The sequence below is a fragment of the Lampetra planeri genome, chromosome 27 (assembly GCF_965212315.1).
Source record: "Lampetra planeri chromosome 27, kcLamPlan1.2.h2, whole genome shotgun sequence".
Classification (NCBI taxonomy): domain Eukaryota; kingdom Metazoa; phylum Chordata; class Hyperoartia; order Petromyzontiformes; family Petromyzontidae; genus Lampetra; species Lampetra planeri.
This window is the reverse complement of record NC_136133.1, coordinates 1,188,789-1,206,207: the sequence shown is the minus strand read 5'-3', so window position 1 is coordinate 1,206,207 and position 17,419 is coordinate 1,188,789.

The following is a 17,419-nucleotide window of genomic DNA, read 5'->3' as shown; positions in this document are numbered from 1 at the left end:
ATTGCGACGGCGATGAAATTATATTCGGTTTGTGACTTTAAATGTTACACGCATCTGACTTGAAAGATTACACACACCTCACTTGATACACTCCTGACTTGAAAGGTCCCACACCTGACGGTGCAGTTGGGTGCCGTGTAAAAAGCGTCGGGACGTTACCGTTCTACGACAGCCGCCAGTCGCGAGTGTTCATTGAGGAGGAGTCTTTAACTGGAACCAAGGTCGTGACGGAAATCCATCTGGCTCGTGACCAATGTCATCCTAGCGGAGGAAGCTCAGCAGGGTGTGTGATGTATGGGGGGGCCGCGGTGGCGAAATGTTAACTACCTTGCCTGGTATACAGAAGGTCGTGGGTTCGATCCCGACCTTGACGCCTGTATATTAGGAGTTTGCATGTCCCCCCCGTGGTAGAGTGGATTTTTTTCTCCGGGTCCACCAGTACTTCCCTCCATTTAGAAACAAACGTTTAGAGTATTTGGCCGCTATAAATGTCCACATGATAAGCACGGATTTGGCTGCCATAAATGCCCGCGCGACGGTGATAAGTCCACTTGGTTGAGGCTATCACTTGTGACCAGGTCGCTTCTGAAAAAGTGCCCCTTACCTGGTTAAATAACAAGTTTAGTTTGTTGAGCATTTTTTGCATCGTACATAGGCAACCATGCTTATTCGGAGGTGCAGGGGAAGGACAATCTAAACACAAAGAGCAGTTCTAAAGAAATGAAGTATTCGGTCACGTGAACCAACACGGCGTGGGGCAGGGAGGCCTTTACCCAGCTGTAGGAAGTCCATTTTATTTTGCAGAAGTGGCAGCAGCGGAGGCGGCGATTGGAAGGGGGGCGCCTTGCGGGTGCCGTGGCTGCTGAGTCTCCCAATATATGAGCCGAATTATCCTCCGGTGACCCACAGCCATTAACACCATCGCCCAAACCGGACAAAACCACGAGCTCGGTTTTTTTGCTGACTGCACCTCCCTGGGGTGGGGGTTTGTGGAGTTTTTTTTTGCGGAATTAAAACTGGACGCTTTGGATTTTTTTTTTGTCTAGGAGGCATCACGATGGTTACAGCATCAGCCGTTCAGACTCGGTGAGTTCTTTTAAACGCCTTTTAGTGAATCTCACATTTCGTTTAACCCCCCCCCCCCCCCTTAGTCAAAGGAGAGGGCGAGAGATGGACCCGAGGTTTGAGCGACGGATGATCGGGGCATCGCGTGGGCGCGAAGGGTGGACGCAGAGTGCGTGGAGAAACTTCATCCAGCAGTGGGTCGACAATGGTTCATGAAGAGGTTAATGATAACACTGCATTTAATAATGATCACTTAGGGTGTCATCCTTATGCCGTGGGATATCGCCAGCAATGCATTTCACAAATGCACGGGCAGAGTGGGGGGAGGGCATTGGATGCTGAAAACGTGGACACCTGAAACATCTGTAACAAGGGGGAACAATCGCGCATGTGCGCGTCTTCTACCAAAGCATCACGTCCCATCGGCCACACGTCCTGTGCAGAATTCGGCGGCGTTGATTCGGTGAAGCAAAGTCTGGACCGGCGTTTCAACATCCAGTCGCGTCTCAGACGTCAGCCGAGTCGGGCCTGCCTGAACGCTGGTGGTCGTGCCCCATATTGTGAGTGGCGGGCTCGCACAATGGTTAGGGGGCCGTCCATAAATGACGTCACGCACATTTGTGACGAGGTGGGGGGGTGAGAAATGTGACGTCACATGAAAATGCGCAACTTTAAATACATAGACAACACGTTCTACTTAATTAAATATACTTTAATAAATGTTTTCTACTACAATATCAAAATGCAGCGCCACATTAAATACGCACTACAATGACAATAGTTTAAAGTGATTTGAAGCATGTTATTTTTTTTGGGGGGGGGGGGGCAGAGCTTTGTGACGTCATATTTGAGGGGGGAGGGTCTAACTTTTTGTGACGCCGCGTGACGATGGGGGGGTGGGGGTCAAAAATCGTACAAAATCGCGTGACGTCATTTATGGAAGGCCCCTTAACACTTCCTCCGTCACAGCAAGACGCAGCGTAATCCTACGTCACAGGTCTCTGCCCACGTGTCTCGGCCCACGTGTCTCGTCGCCATCGCTCCCCTCCCGTCTCTCGGCGAATGTGAAACGAGAGCGATGGCGCCTGTTCGTGCCACGGGTGGTGCCATGCGCTCGTCACGTGACCGACCACTGACCATCACACTCCGCCTACAACACGCGGTATTATATATACCTACTGCAAAGATAAAGATCCCCCGTATAGACTTATAAGTTTGGGGCAAGTGCTGTCAGCGGGCACTCATGAAGGCAGGCACGGGCACACAAGGGTGTCCAGCACCACGCCTGACCGCCTTTGTCTCCCCAATGTCGATGTTTACACACCGCACCGGGTACTAATTTGAGGCTGAGTCTACCTAGGGGAGGCCCAGGTCCTGCTTAGGTAATTATCACTGGTGTTGTCCGTGAGCAGGAAGCGAACTTAGGTCGCAGGGTTTAATGCGCAGCGCGCTTTCCACTGCGCGACCGCGTCATCAGCATGGAGCACGCTGCACCACACGCACCGCGAGTGCGAAACTCCTGCCGTGATCGCGGGTTCACACAGGGGCCGGACGGGGCTCTTGGTACCAGAGCACCTCACGTTATCAACTCCCCCATGGCCCCGTAGATTCACGATGCTTGCGTGCTGCACAAGCCAGTTCTTCAGATAGAGGATGTCCGAGCACTCGCAGTCCCAGGGGTGAAGTTGTTCACGTCAATAATAGTGCAGCGTGGTGTGATTGTTATCACTGTCGGTTTGTAAGGCCATGTTACAATATATTGTATGCCACCCGTCTTTAGTATATATCATAGGGTATAATATCCAGACCCGTATACACCGCCTCTAACTTCAGTAACCCGTTTTAAGTTGCATATATCTCATTGTAACGTGAATATATTAGACACGTTTTGAGACAATGAATGTGTAAATGCCGTTAAACTTAGACCGATGCTTATTTCTCTATTTGACGGCGAGAGGAAGCCAGAGACCGCACTGATCGACAGAATCGTTGTCTCTCTCGCAAGGCGCAAGGGACGAACCGGGTTCGAGCTGTCTCGAGCCGTCATTAGTGTCGACGTCTACATCATCGTCATCAGCCATGATCAATCAACTGCTGGATTGAGGCCTCCCCCAATGCTGTCACCGTCCCTCGTTGATTGGCGGTCCAATAATCCATCGGGCAGCTGCACGCAAATTCACGTCGTCGCTGGCTGGGAGGTGATCGCCTTCTCGTGGCCCACCTGCGGTGGGTAAGCCTCCCCTCGGTCTAGCAGCCGGAGGGCTAGAGGAGTCAGAGCGGCCAAGTGGCTAGCTACGATAGCCCGGAGGCTGCACCTCCCCAGGCTGTGGGTGGAAGGGGCCACTACCCCTTCGTGTTAGGGATCTGGTGTATCTCTGTTATATTACAATAAACCGTGTTGCCTCTACGACGACTCCGTCGCCATACAAGAGCACTACATATGTATATAAGGTCCGTGTTTCCACTCAGTCCACTCGATGAATTGTTCACCAAGGTCACTGGGAAGCGGCTGACGGACAATGTGAGAGGCCAACTAACCACGCGAGCAGGCAGGGTTTAGGAAAGGTTTCTCTACCATCGACCACGTGCAGAGCGGCACTCAGACTCTGGACAAGACTGCCGCATGCCGCATATCACGACAGCTCTTCTTAGTTCACTATGAAGAGGGCTTTCCACAACGGAGGCCTACATAGAAAATAGACTATAACATTGCATTAACAGGATATTTGGCTCAAACTAGACGAAACATTTTGGCAGTGAGAGGTTAAAGGAAAACGCGATTTAAAATAATCTGATTTTTATTCGTTATCTCTATGGTACGATTTTCAAATTTGCTAATATTTGTTAATGAAAAGCATACAAATGAAACAAAGCATACACAGTGGATATATGAATACTCTGTGCCACTTTACTAGATATAGATAAAAATATATACAACATAGTCATCCCATATACAAAGTCCTGTTGACATGACTACTGATATTTGTATACAAAGAGTCAAAAACCACAGATGTGTACACTTATTAGATGGGTTTACATCATCATCAGCATGGAGCACGCAGCACCACACGCACCTCGAATGTGAAACTTCTGCCGTGATCGCGGCTCCGTGTGCGCGGGTTCACACAGGGGCCGGACGGGGCTCTTGGTACCAGAGCACTTCACGTTATCAACTCCCCCATTGCCTGGATTCACGATGCTTGCGTGCTGCACAAGCCAGTTCTTCAGATAGAGGATGTCCGAACACTCGCAGTCCCAGGGGTTAGTGCGTTTAGATTACTTAGAGCAGTGGTTCTTAATCTTTAGTGCAGCAATTGGTTCTCTATCGTTCAAACATTAAGATTGTTCTAGATTTGAAGCTTTCGTGACTGCAAGGAATCATATTCTCAGGGTTTTTCGGTAAAGTCACGTAGGTAAAACATCAAAATTAATGAAAATAAAATAAAACAAAAATCACGACGGTCCCACCTGATGACGGAGACTTGTGTTGCCTCCGAAACGTCGTGATTTTTGTTTTATTTTATTTTCATTAATTTTGATGTTTTACCTACGTGACTTTACCGAAAAAACCTAAGAATATTAAGATTGTTAATAAGTATTTAGGGTTTGATGAAACAGAGTAAGTTGTACTTAGGTGCCCGTGCTGAATTTGTTTTTCGATTATTTATTTTCTACAAAAAAATCTGCCCATGTCTCGCACCCCTAGAAAGGTCATCTCGCACCCCAGGGGCTGTGTGCATCCCAGGGTTAGAAGAAGAAGAACCACTGGTTTACAGTATTTTGTCATTGTAATTTCTACATGATATTCCACTTTGTAAAGATGTAATTTGTGGCTTCTGATTTTTTTTTTTTAACTCAGTGGGCCTTACCTGCTAAAATAATTTCGAAAATATATTCTTTGGTTCTTTCGGTAAAGTCACGTAGGTATAAAATAAAATAAATCACGACGTTCAGGCGCAACACAAGCGTCCGTCATCAGGTGGAAAAAGCATGGTCTGCTGCTGAAGCAGACTTTTAAAAGGTTTGAAATGGGTGTAGCCCAAGGGTCATAAAGAAGTGGCCGGGGCTCGTGATGTTAATGTGAGAGATTAGCGTGTAACTGTAAGATAGGAGAACGGCCCCCTCGACAAGGGTTCGGAAGTGGCTATGTTAATGTGAGAGATGAGTATGTTAATGTGAGAGATGAGCATGTTAATGTGAGAGATTAGCATGTTAATGTGAGAGATTAGCATGTTAATGTGAGAGATTAGCATGTTAATGTGAAATCGAAGAGTGGCACTCAAACTCAGGACAAGACTGACGCATGCCGCATATGACTACAGCTCTCCTTTGTACACTATGAAGAGGGCATTCCAAAACGGAGGCCTAAATAGAAAATAGGCTCTAACATCACATCAGCAGGATATTTGGCTCAAACGAGACATTTTGGCAGTGAGAGGTTAAAGAAAACGCGATTTTAAATAATCTGAGTTTAATTCGTTATCTCTCTGGTATGATTTTGAAAATTGCTAATATGTGTTAATTAAAAGCATACGTTTGAAACAAAGCATACAGTAGATACAGTATATGAATACTCTGTACCACTTTACTAGATATAGATAAACAAAATACACGACATATTCATCCCATATACAAAGTCCTGTTTGCATTACTGATGTTTGTATGCAAAGAGTCAATTCCCACAGATGTGTACACGTATTAGATGGGTTTACATCATCATCAGCATGGAGCACGCTGCACCAGACGCACCACGAGTGTGAAACTCCTGCCGTGATCGCGGCTCCGTGTGCGCGGGTTCACACGGGCCGGACGGGGCTCTTGGTACCAGAGCACTTCACGTTATCAACTCCCCCATGGCCCTCTGGATTCACGATGCTTGCGTGCTGCACAATCCAGTTCTTCAGATAGAGGATGTCCGAGCACTCGCAGTCCCAGGGGTGAAGTTGTTCACGTCAATAATAGCGCAGCGTGGTGTGATTGTTATCACTGTAGGTTTGTAAGGCCATGTTGAAATATATTTTTAAACCGCCCATCATTAGATTTTGTCATAGGGTATAATAACCAGACTGGCACACACTGCCACTACCTTCACTAAGCCGTCTTTATTTCCATGTATCTACTCGTAAGTGTAATAAATTAGACACGATTCGAGACAATGAACGTGTAAATGCCGTTAAACTTAGACCGATTCAAACTTCCCTATTTGACAGCGAAAGCCAGAGACCGCACTGATCGACAGAATCGTTGTCTTTCTCACAAGGCCCAGGGGACGAACCAGGTTCGAGCTGTCTAGAGCCGTCATTAGTGTCGACGTCTACATCATCGTCATCAGCCATGATCAATGAACTGCTGGATGGAGGCCTCCCCCAATGCCGCCACCATCCCACGCGGATTGGCGGTGCAACAATCCATGGGGCAGCTGCACGCGAGCTCATCTCGCCACTGCGTCTCTGCGGGGGACGAGTTCCTCCTTTGGCTGCCACTCCGTCGTCAGTCTCGACCACCGCTCATCGTCCCTGCCAATAACACGCATTGACCAAGCCCCCTTGCTTTTATTGCCACCCAACGTGGCTACAAATTTGCCTTTCTTCTCTGGTCCTTGGCTTCCTCTGTCTCTCTGTGGAATTCCAATCCTTCTGTGTCTCCGTCTCTTCATTCTTCGTAATGGACAGCTCGCGTTCCGCTCCCCTCAGCCACTCCGCGGCACGTCGCTGCCTGACGTCCCGTCCCCGCGCGGCTCTCGTGCTTCCCCCGCTCCCGCGCACCGCTGGCCGGCGGCGCGCTGGGAGCCGTCTCCGCGTCGCCATGTGGCCGATGGCTCGCGGAGACTCCCAACGTGGTCCAGCTTCCAGCTCCCACCAACTACTCCCGAGCCCCTTCCGGCTCCCCCTTATATCCCCTTTCCACGTCACCCAGACTCCGCCCCTCGCCACACCCCTTAAGAACCTTCCAGATAATACCCCTCCCTTAACGCCCTCCGGCTCCGCCCCCCAGACCCTGCCCCCGATACTTCGTGGCGCCTGATTGGCTTAGGGCTGGGGCGGCGACACCCCACATACGCTCGCATTACATTTCCACTCAGTCCACTCGATGAATTGTTCACCAAGGTCACTGGGAAGCAGCTGACGGACAATGTAAGCAGCCAACCAACCACGTGAGCAGGCAGGGTTTAGGAAAGGTTTCTCTACCATCGACCACGTGCAGAGTGGCACTCAGACTCTGGACAAGACTGACGCATGCTGCAAATGACTATAGCTCTCCTTAGTTCACTATGACGAGGGGATTCCACAACAGAGGCCTAAATAGAAAATAGGCTCTAACATCACATCACCAGGATATTTGGCTCAAACGAGACGAAACATTTTGGCAGTGACAGGTTAAAGGAAAACGCGATTTAAAAGAATCTGAGTTTAATTCGTTATCTCTATGGTACGATTTTCAAATTTGCTAATATTTTTTAATGAAAAGCATACGAATGAAACAAAGCATACAGTAGATATATGAATATTCTGTACCACTTTACTAGGTATGGATGAACGACATATACAACATATTCATCCCATATACAAAGTCCTGTTTACATGACTACTAATGTCTGTATGCAAAGCGTCAATAACCACAGATGTGTACACGTATTAGATGGGTATACATCATCATCATCAGCATGGAGCACGCTGCACCACACGCACCGCGAGTGTGAAACTTCTGCCGTGATCGCGGCTCCGTGATCGCGGGTTCACACAGGGGCCGGACGGGGCTCTTGGTACCAGAGCACTTCACGTTATCAACTCCCCCATAGCCCTGTGGATTCACGATGCTTGCGTGCTGCACAATCCAGTTCTTCAGATAGAGGATGTCCGAACACTCGCAGTCCCAGGGGTGAAGTTGTTCACGTCAATAATAGTGAAGTTTGGTGTGATTGTTATTGTGGGGAGATCAGACCTGACCCACGAAAAGTTTGGAAGGTTAATTTTTGAGTGTGCGGTGTCTCTCTCCCCGTGGTCACGTGGTTTTTTCTACGGCTACTCCGGTTTTTTCCTCCACATTTCGAATCAACATCACGCGTTTAGAATAATATTTGGCTGCTATAAATATCCACGTCATCAGCCACTTCGTCGAGATATCATTTGTGGGCAGGTCGCTTCCTAAAAAAAGCTCAAATATACAGGCGTCAGGGTCAGGATCTAACCCAAGACCTCCTGTATCACAGGCGAGGGAATGCCCCTCAGCCAGCAGTGGATAGACCAAAGGGCTGTACACGCACAGACCTAGGGGCTCGTTACAATCAAGCGGAGATTCAGAACTCTGCGCTTATTAAAATTAACTCCCAACGCCGCACGCCTCGCGAGGCCACGTGGAGTTGGTCCGCCACGCCGCATCTGCCCTGACGGACTGGGCTCTTGGTACCAGAGCAGACAGCCTGGCCCTGCTCTTTCCCTGCGTGCTGGGCCAGCCAGCCGCTGAGGTAGAGGATGTCGGAGCAAGCGCAGTCCCAGGGGTTAGTGCGTTTAGATGACTTGGAGCAGTGGTTCTTCACCTTTACTGCAGCAAGTGGTTCTCAATCGTTTACACATTTAGAGTGTTAATTTAATAAGGATTTAGGGTTTGATGAAACAAAGTAAAATGTTCTTAGGTGCCCCGTGCTTATTTTGTTTTTCGATGATTTACGTTCTTTAAAAAAAATCTGCCCATGTCTCGCACCCCTAGGAAGGGCATCTCGCACCCCAGGGGCTGTGTGCATCCCAGGTTAAGAAGAACCACTGGTTTAGAATATTGTGCCGCTGTAAACTCGACATGATAAGCCACTTTGTAGAGATGTAATTTGTGGCCTCGTGGCTCCTGAATTTTAAAAATAACTCAGTGGGCCTTACCTGCTAGAATATATATTTTTAATAGTTAAGTTCGTGGAGTGTCAGAGGACCAGTTTGGAGTGGTGGACGATGGGGGGCACAGCGTGACGCGTCAGCGTGGACTGAGAGGCCTCGCGTGATGCCCTTTGCCTCCAGGGTTCGAGTTGGAGTTTGAGAATGAAACGGAACCGACTCAAAAGAAGTCTCCCCGGCCATCGTTGTGTTCATGCCAACACCCGCCTCCACTCGTACACTGTCGTTACAACATTGACATGTACAGCGATCGAACTGAACATAAGCACTGCAGTTCAGAAGTGCTACGTACACTTTACATTACCAACAACATGTATATCCCGTATACAAAGTACTGTCCTGATGTCATAATAAATACAACATTTTCATCTATGGAAACATGTTCATCATCTCTGTATCTGATACCCCAATGAAGCCCTCATATGCTACCAAAACGTAACAAATAACGCAGTCAGGAACGCATCCAAATTAACACAACGGTACTAGGACCCCTTTTAGCGTGGATTCGATCAGCGCTCACTTCTTCAGGAACGCATCTTGGGCACTAAGCGAGGTCCGCCAATATACATGACTGCTGATCTTCTTGGTTCTTTCGGTAAAGTCACGTAGAAGGGAACTAATAAAATAATAAAAATAAAACATATAAAACATATAATGTTTAATTATTATTATTTTATTATTTCCCTTCTACGTGACTTTACCGAAAGAACCAAGAAGATGAATCCCTGCAGTCACGAAAGCTTTAAATCGAAATGACTACTGATGTTTGTATGCAAAGAGTCAATTCCCACAGATGTGTACACTTATTAGATGAGTTTACATCATCATCATCAGCATGGAGCACGCTGCACCACACGCACCACGAGTGTGAAACTTCTGCCGTGATCGCGGTTCCGTGTACGCGGGTTCACACAGGGGCCGGACGGGGCTCTTGGTACCAGAGCACCTCACGTTATCAACTCCCCCATGGCCCTGTGGATTCACGATGCTTGCGTGCTGCACAAGCCAGTTCTTCAGATAGAGGATGTCCGAACACTCGCAGTCCCAGGGGTGAAGTTGTTCACGTCAATAATAGTGCAGAGTGGTGTGATTGTTATTGTGGAGAGATCAGACCTGACCCACGAAAAGTTTGGAAGGTTAATTTTTGAGTTTGCGGTGTCTCTCTCCCCGTGGTCACGTGGTTTTTTCTACAGCTCCTCCGGTTTTTTCCTCCGCATTTCGAATCAACATCACGCGTTTAGAATAATATTTGGCTGCTATAAATATCTACGTCATCAGCCACTTCGTCGAGATATCATTTGTGGGCAGGTCGCTTCCTAAAAAAAGTTCAAATATACAGGCGTCAGGGTCAGGATCTAACCCAAGACCTCCTGTATCACAGGCGAGGGAATGCCCCTCATCTAGCAGTGGATAGACCAAAGGGCTGTACACGCACAGACCTGCCGGCTCGTTACAATCAAGCGGAGATTCAGAACTCTGCGCTTATTAAAATAAACTCCCAACGCCGCACGCCTCGCGAGGCCACGTGGAGTTGGTCCGCCACGCCGCATCTGCCCTGACGACTGGGCTCTTGGTACCAGAGCAGACAGCCTGGCCCTGCTCTTTCCCTGCGTGCTGGGCCAGCCAGCCGCTGAGGTAGAGGATGTCGGAGCAAGCGCAGTCCCAGGGGTTAGTGCGTTTAGATGACTTGGAGCAGTGGTTCTTCACCTTTACTGCAGCAAGTGGTTCTCTATCGTTTAAACATTTAGAGTGTTAAAAGGATTTAGAGTTTGATGAAACAAAGTAAGATGTACTTAGGTGCCCCGTGCTTAGTTTGTTTTTCGATGATTTACGTTCTTTAAAAAAATCTGCCCATGTCTCGCACCACTAGAAAGGGCATCTAGCACCCCAGGGGCTGTGTGCATCCCAGGTTAAGAAGAACCACTGGTTTAGAGTATTTTGCCGCTGTAAACTCTACATGATAAGCCACTTTGTAGAGATGGAATTTGTGGCATCGTGGCTTCTGAATTTTTTAAACAACTCAGTGGGCCTTACCTGCTAAAATAATTTTGAAAATATACTCTTTGATTCTTTCGGTAAAGTCGCGTAGGTATAAAATAAAACAAATCACGACGTTTCAGGCGGAACACAAGCGTCCGTCATCAGGTGGGAAAGCATGGTCTGCTGCTGAGGCAGACTGTTGTAAAAGGTTTGAAATGGGTGTAGCCCAAGGGTCATAAAGAAGTGGCCGGAACTAGTGATGTTAATGTGAGAGATTAGCGTGTAACTGTAAGATAGGGGAGCGGCCTCCTCGATGAGGGCACGGAAGTGGCTATGTTAATGTGAGAGATTAGCATGTTAATGTGAAATCGAAGAGTGGTGCAATCTAAAGGCATGAGTGCAACCCAACGGGTGCAATCCAAAGGGCATGTGAGCATGAGAGTGCAATCCAAAGGCATGAGAGTGCAATGCATGAGAGATCTAAGAGAGAGGCATAGAGAGATAGACACAAACAGAGAGTCGGAAATAACAGCTGACATAGGCATGTATGATGGAAACATCACAATCAGTTAAGACTTTACCTGGTTAATAACATCCTTCCAATGACTTCTCAGTTTGTACCCATCCTCTCGGTTGAAGTTGTGTCTGTGTTTATATAGCTGGATGGCTTCATGAACAAATCTCTGAAGGTAGCTGATAGGTTTGCAGAGTATCTCCGTCTTGGAAAAATCTATTTCGTGTGAGCTCACAGCGTTAAAACAATGATCGGCAACGGCAGAGGTATTGGTTCTTACCGTATTTCAGATCCGCCTTGTGTTCACGAACGCGGTCCGAGACATGTCGTTTTGGTTCCCCAATGTAACTGCTGCCCCAACCACAACTCAGTTTGTAGACACCAGGGTATTGCATGTCAGGAATCACATCCTTTAAAGATGGGATTAAATCACGGATTTTGTGTACTGTGTTGAAACGAACCTGGATCTTGTGTTTGTTTAAGATTTCTGAAATATTTTTGGTAACCCCTGCTATGTATGGTAAAGTGATGGTTTTGGTTGGATCCTCAGAAGATTGTCTCCCCATGGCTGTGGAGGCAGCTTTGTGGATTGTACGGTCCGAGTTACCGTTCATCCTGAGGGCTTGGTGTACGTGCTACATTTCACTAGCTAGGTGGTGCTGGTCGGAGATGCAACGGGCCCTATGGTGTAGTGTTTTGATGAGGGAATTCTTCTGAGCTGGATGGTGGTGGGAGTCAGGCTTTAGATAGGCATCCGTGTGGGTGGCTTTCCTGTAGACCGAATGTCCCAATGAGCCATCAGGTCTCTTCTCGATCAAAACATCAAGAATGGTAGCTTGCCATTCTTTTCCACTTCCATGGTGAATTTGATGGCTGGGTGTATGGAATTGATGTGGTTTAGAAATTGGTTCAGTGCTGGCAGGCAATGTGGCCAGATGACGAACGTGTCATCTACGAATCTCTTCCACAAGGAAGGCCATAGGGTGGATGTCTGGATGGCATCGGTCTCAAATTTCTCCATGAAAACATTCGCTACCACTTGCGATAAGGGAGAACCCATTGGGGTACCCTCATTTTGTTTGTAGAATGTACCATTCCAGGTGAAGTATCAATTCCATACACCCGTCTATCAAATTCACCATGGAAGTGGAAAAGGATGGCAAGCTACCGTTCCTTGATGTTTTAATCGAGAAGAGACCTGATGGCTCATTGGGACATTCGGTCTACAGGAAAGCGATCGAAACGTCGTGATTAATTTTATTTTATACCTACGTGACTTTACCGAAAGAACCAAAGAGTATATTTTCTAAATTATTTTAGCAGGTAAGGTCCACTGAGTTATTTAAAAAATTCAGAGGCCACAAATTACATCTCTACAAAGAGGCTTATCATGTAGAATTGACAGCGGCAAAATACTCTAAACCAGTGGTTCTTCTTCTTCTTAACCTGGGATGCACACAGCCCCTGGGGTGCGAGATGCCCTTTCTAGGAGGGCGAGACATGGGCAGATTTTTTTTAAAGAACGTAAATCATCGAAAAACAAATTAGTACGGGTACCTAAGTACAACTTACTTTGTTTCATCAAACCCTAAATCCTTATTAACATTCTAAATGTTTAAACGATAGAGAACCAATTGCTGCAGTAAAGGTGAAGAACCACTGCTCTAAGTAATCTAAACGCACTAACCCCTGGGACTGCGCTTGCTCCGACATCCTCTACCTCAGCGGCTGGCTGGCCCAGCACGCAGGGAAAGTGCAGGGCAATGGGGGAGTTGATGGCGTGTGGTGCTCTGGTACCAAGAGCCCAGTCCGTCAGGGCAGATGCGGCGTGGCGGACCAACTCCACGTCGCCTCGCGAGGCGTGCGTCTGGTGCAGCGTGCTCCATGCTGATGATGATGTAAACCCATCTAATAAGTGTACACATCTGGGGTAATTGTCTCTTTGCATACAAACATCAGCAGTCATGTATATAGGCGGACCTCTCTTAGTGTGATGGGTGAGTGAGTGAGTGGGTGAATGAGTGGGTGAGTGAGTGAGTGGGTGAGTGAGTGGGTGGGTGAGTGAGTGGGTGGGTAGATGAGTGGGTGGGTGAGTGAGTGGGTGGGTTGGTGAGTGGGTGGGTGGGTAGATGAGTGGGTGGGTGGGTGGGTGAGTGAGTGGGTGGGTGGGTGGGTGAGTGGGTGGGTGAGTGAGTGGGTGGGTGAGTGAGTGGGTGGGTAGATGAGTGGGTGGGTGGGTGAGTGAGTGAGTGGGTGGGTGGGTGGGTGAGTGAGTGGGTGGGTGAGTGAGTGGGTGGGTAGATGAGTGGGTGGGTGGGTGAGTGAGTGGGTGGGTAGATGAGTGAGTAGGTGGGTGGGTGAGTGAGTGGGTGGGTAGGTGAGTGGGTGGGTGAGTACGGAGTGCGGCCTGCAGGGCGAGCGGCTCGCGAAGGCCTCGGAGCGGTGTCTCCCGCGACGGCCGCGTGCACCCCCGGGACGCGTGCACGCGCACGGCGCCATTTCGTCACTCCACTGCTGGATAGGAACGTTGCGTCCCGCCCGATGTGCGGGGTCGTGGTGGGAGAGGCGACGGGCGGCCGGGACGAGATTGGGTCCTGCTGATGATGACCACGTGGGAGCGTCAACCACCGGCGTCGTCACGCCACGTCGCGGTCATCCTACAAGCAGCAGCAGCAGCGGTGGCTTTTGGCTGGGCCATCGAACAAAGGCGGTGGTGGTCACCGAATCATCATCGTCGTCATCATCGTCGTCATCATCATCGTCGTCATCATCATCGTCGTCGTCATCATCGTCGTCGTCATCACCATCGTCGTCATCATCGTCGTCATCATCATGGTCATCATCATCGTTATCATCATCGTCGTCATCATCGTCGTCATCGTCATCGTCGTCATCATCGTCGTCGTCATCATCATTGTCGTCATCATCGTCGTCATCATCATGGTCATCAGCATCGTTATCATCATCGTCATCATCGTCGTCGTCATCATCATTGTCGTCATCATCGTCGTCATCATCATGGTCATCAGCATCGTTATCATCATCGTCGTCATCATCGTCGTCATCGTCATCATCATCGTCGTCGTCATCATCATTGTCGTCATCGTCATCATCATTGTCGTCATCATCGTCGTCATCATCATGGATCGTCGTCATCATCGTCATAATCATCGTCATTATCACGGTCATCATCATCGTCATCATCATCATCGTCGTCATCGTCGTTATCGCTCGGCGCTTTCGGATGCGCTCCTGCGGCCGTCTGGAACGCGCTCGTTCCTGGGGGGCTGTGCACTTGTAAATCGTCGTCTTGATTGACAAACTAATATCTTTAGAACTGCTCTTTGCGGTAGTTGTTGGTAAATTTGTGGAACTTTGGGATAAGTTTGCGGTACTTTGTGGTAAATTTGCGGTAGTTTGTGGTAAAGTTGTGGTAGTTTGTGGTAAATTTGCAGTAGTTTGTGGTAAAGTTGCTGTAGTTTGTGGTAAATTTGGGGTAGTTGTTGGTAAATTTGTGGAACTTTTGGGTAAGTTTGTTGTAGTCTGTAGTAAATTTGTGGTAGTTTGTAGTACATTTGTGGTAGTTTGTGGTAAATTTGCGGAACTTTGGGGTCAGTTTGCGGTACTTTGAAATAAATTTGCGGAACTCTGGGATAAGTTTGCGGTAAGCTGTGGTAAATTTGTTGTAGTTTGTGGTAAATTTGCGCTGCTTTATGTCTAAATATGCGGCACTTTGCTGCTAATCTGCGGTACATTGCAGTAATTTCCTTGACCGCATCGCACCACGCCGGTCAGTACGGGTTCGACGAAGGGCAGGGACTCACAGACAGACAGACGTGGGAGCATATAAGTACAGCACACCAAGGGACTCATGTGGAGCCCTCTGCGGTGCCCCGCAGTCACCTGTGGCAACGTGGCGCGTGGCGGTCACCCATCCCAGCAGTGTCCAGGCTCAAGTCCCGCTGAGACTGCAACATCGGACGAGTTGGGGCGCAATTCCGGCTTGACGTGGCCAATCGGCCACCGCTGTGGCACACCCGGGCGATGTCTGCCAGCCTGTGCATCGTTAATCCATCGCAACGGGGATCGTTTGTTAAAGCACGTGGGTCCATGGACCCGCGTCAACACTCCATGTACCGTAAGAGTCGATGCGTGGAGTGGAATCCCCATTGGGTCTCTCCCTCCTCCTCTCTGTTTCTCTCTCGAGGAGCGCAAACGTGGGAAGTCCTCGCTTAACGCGTCTTCGCTACAACGCGGTGGCTCTTCTTCTTCTTCCCAGGAACGCTTTTCGCGCAGCGCGGGACGCCCAGCGCCGTCACGGTGCGGTTTCTGAGCGGTCGACGACGAACTACTTTCTTGAGCTGCGAGGCTGTGCGGAATGATGCAGTACGTGGGTACGGTACGTGGAGTGGCACGGCGCGTGGAATGGATACGGTACGTGGAATGGATATGGTACGTGGAATGGCATGGCACGCGGAATGAAACAGTACACGGTGGCGTCCCCTCATCCCAGACCTTTGTCCCGCCATGTGATGCCGAGTTGAAAGTGCGAACGTGATTCGGTAATTGCTCGCTTCACGTCGCGACAGCTCACTTTGGCGCGACAACATGGTGCACGCCACACACATGGCTGACGCCAGAACTCAGTTTGTACCGGTGGGACATTGATGACTCGATAATCACGCGTTTACTCTGCATTACAGCATTGCTGCTAAACAAAAGGACTGAATATTGACATCGATTCATTTTGCGAATGAGATATTCATTCAATGCCGCTCATTTATGTTTTCAATTCGTGTTTTTGTACCTTCGTCTAACTTAGCTCAACCCTACCGTAAATCACGTGACTTTTGTTGCCCCTCCACCCCCCACTCTGATCCCTCCACTCTCCCCGCCCCCTGTGAAAACAGACGCCGCTCCTTCGTGCAGTAGCGTCGAGGGCAGTGCTTCGTAACCTGGGGTGCACGCAACCCCTGGGGGGAGTACGAGATGCCCTTTCTGGGGGTGCGAGACATGGACAGAATTGTTTAGGTGAATCATCGAAAACACAAATTGAACACGGGCACGTAAGTTACAACTGTGTTTCATCAAACCCGATGTACTTATTCACATTTTACATTTGTTTAAACGATTGAGAATGAAAGGGGTGCAGCAAGGCTGCAGGAAAGGTTTAGAACCACTGCTCTAGGCCCTTTGGCAGCCTCTTCGTCCCTATCATCGCCTTTTCCCTGACTCTCTGCTCCAGTTTTCACATTCCGTTTCCACCCCTTTCCTCTTATTTCCCATTATTTTTCTTCTGTCTTCCCCTTGTTCCGTTTCCTTTGTCTATATACATTAATTACATCATTGACGCTACTCCCCATTCTGTAGTGTAGCCACCGGTACAACAGTTGCGAGTTCTAGTTTGTATGTATGTAGAACTTCTATAGGAATTAAAACTCAAAACTAAACTATTTATTAATTTACCACGTATGGCCCACTGAGCTACATTGCTCTTTTTCAGAAGCGACCTGGTCATAAATGGTAGCTCAACGAAGTGGCTTATCGTCACGTGTAAATGTATACTATCCAAGTACTCGAAACGCATGTTGGTTCTAAATGTGTAGGGCAAACCCTGAGGACTCGGAGACAAATACACGCGTCCACGGGGAGCGAGACACGCAAACTTCAAATGTACAGGCGTCAGGGTCAGAATCGTCCCCACGACCTCCTCTATACCAGGCGAGGGAATGCCCCTCATTCAGCAGTGGATAGACCAAAGGGCTGTACACGCACAGACCTGCCGGCTCGTTACAATCAAGCGGGGATTCAGAACTCTGCGCTTGTTTAAAAAGAATCTCCCAACGCCGCACGCCTCGCTAGGCCACGTGGAGTTGGTCCGCCACGCCACAACTGCCGAGACTTCACGGACTTCAGGGGCTCCTGGTACCAGAGCACTTCACGTTATCAACTCCCCCGTAGCGCGCTGGATTCACGA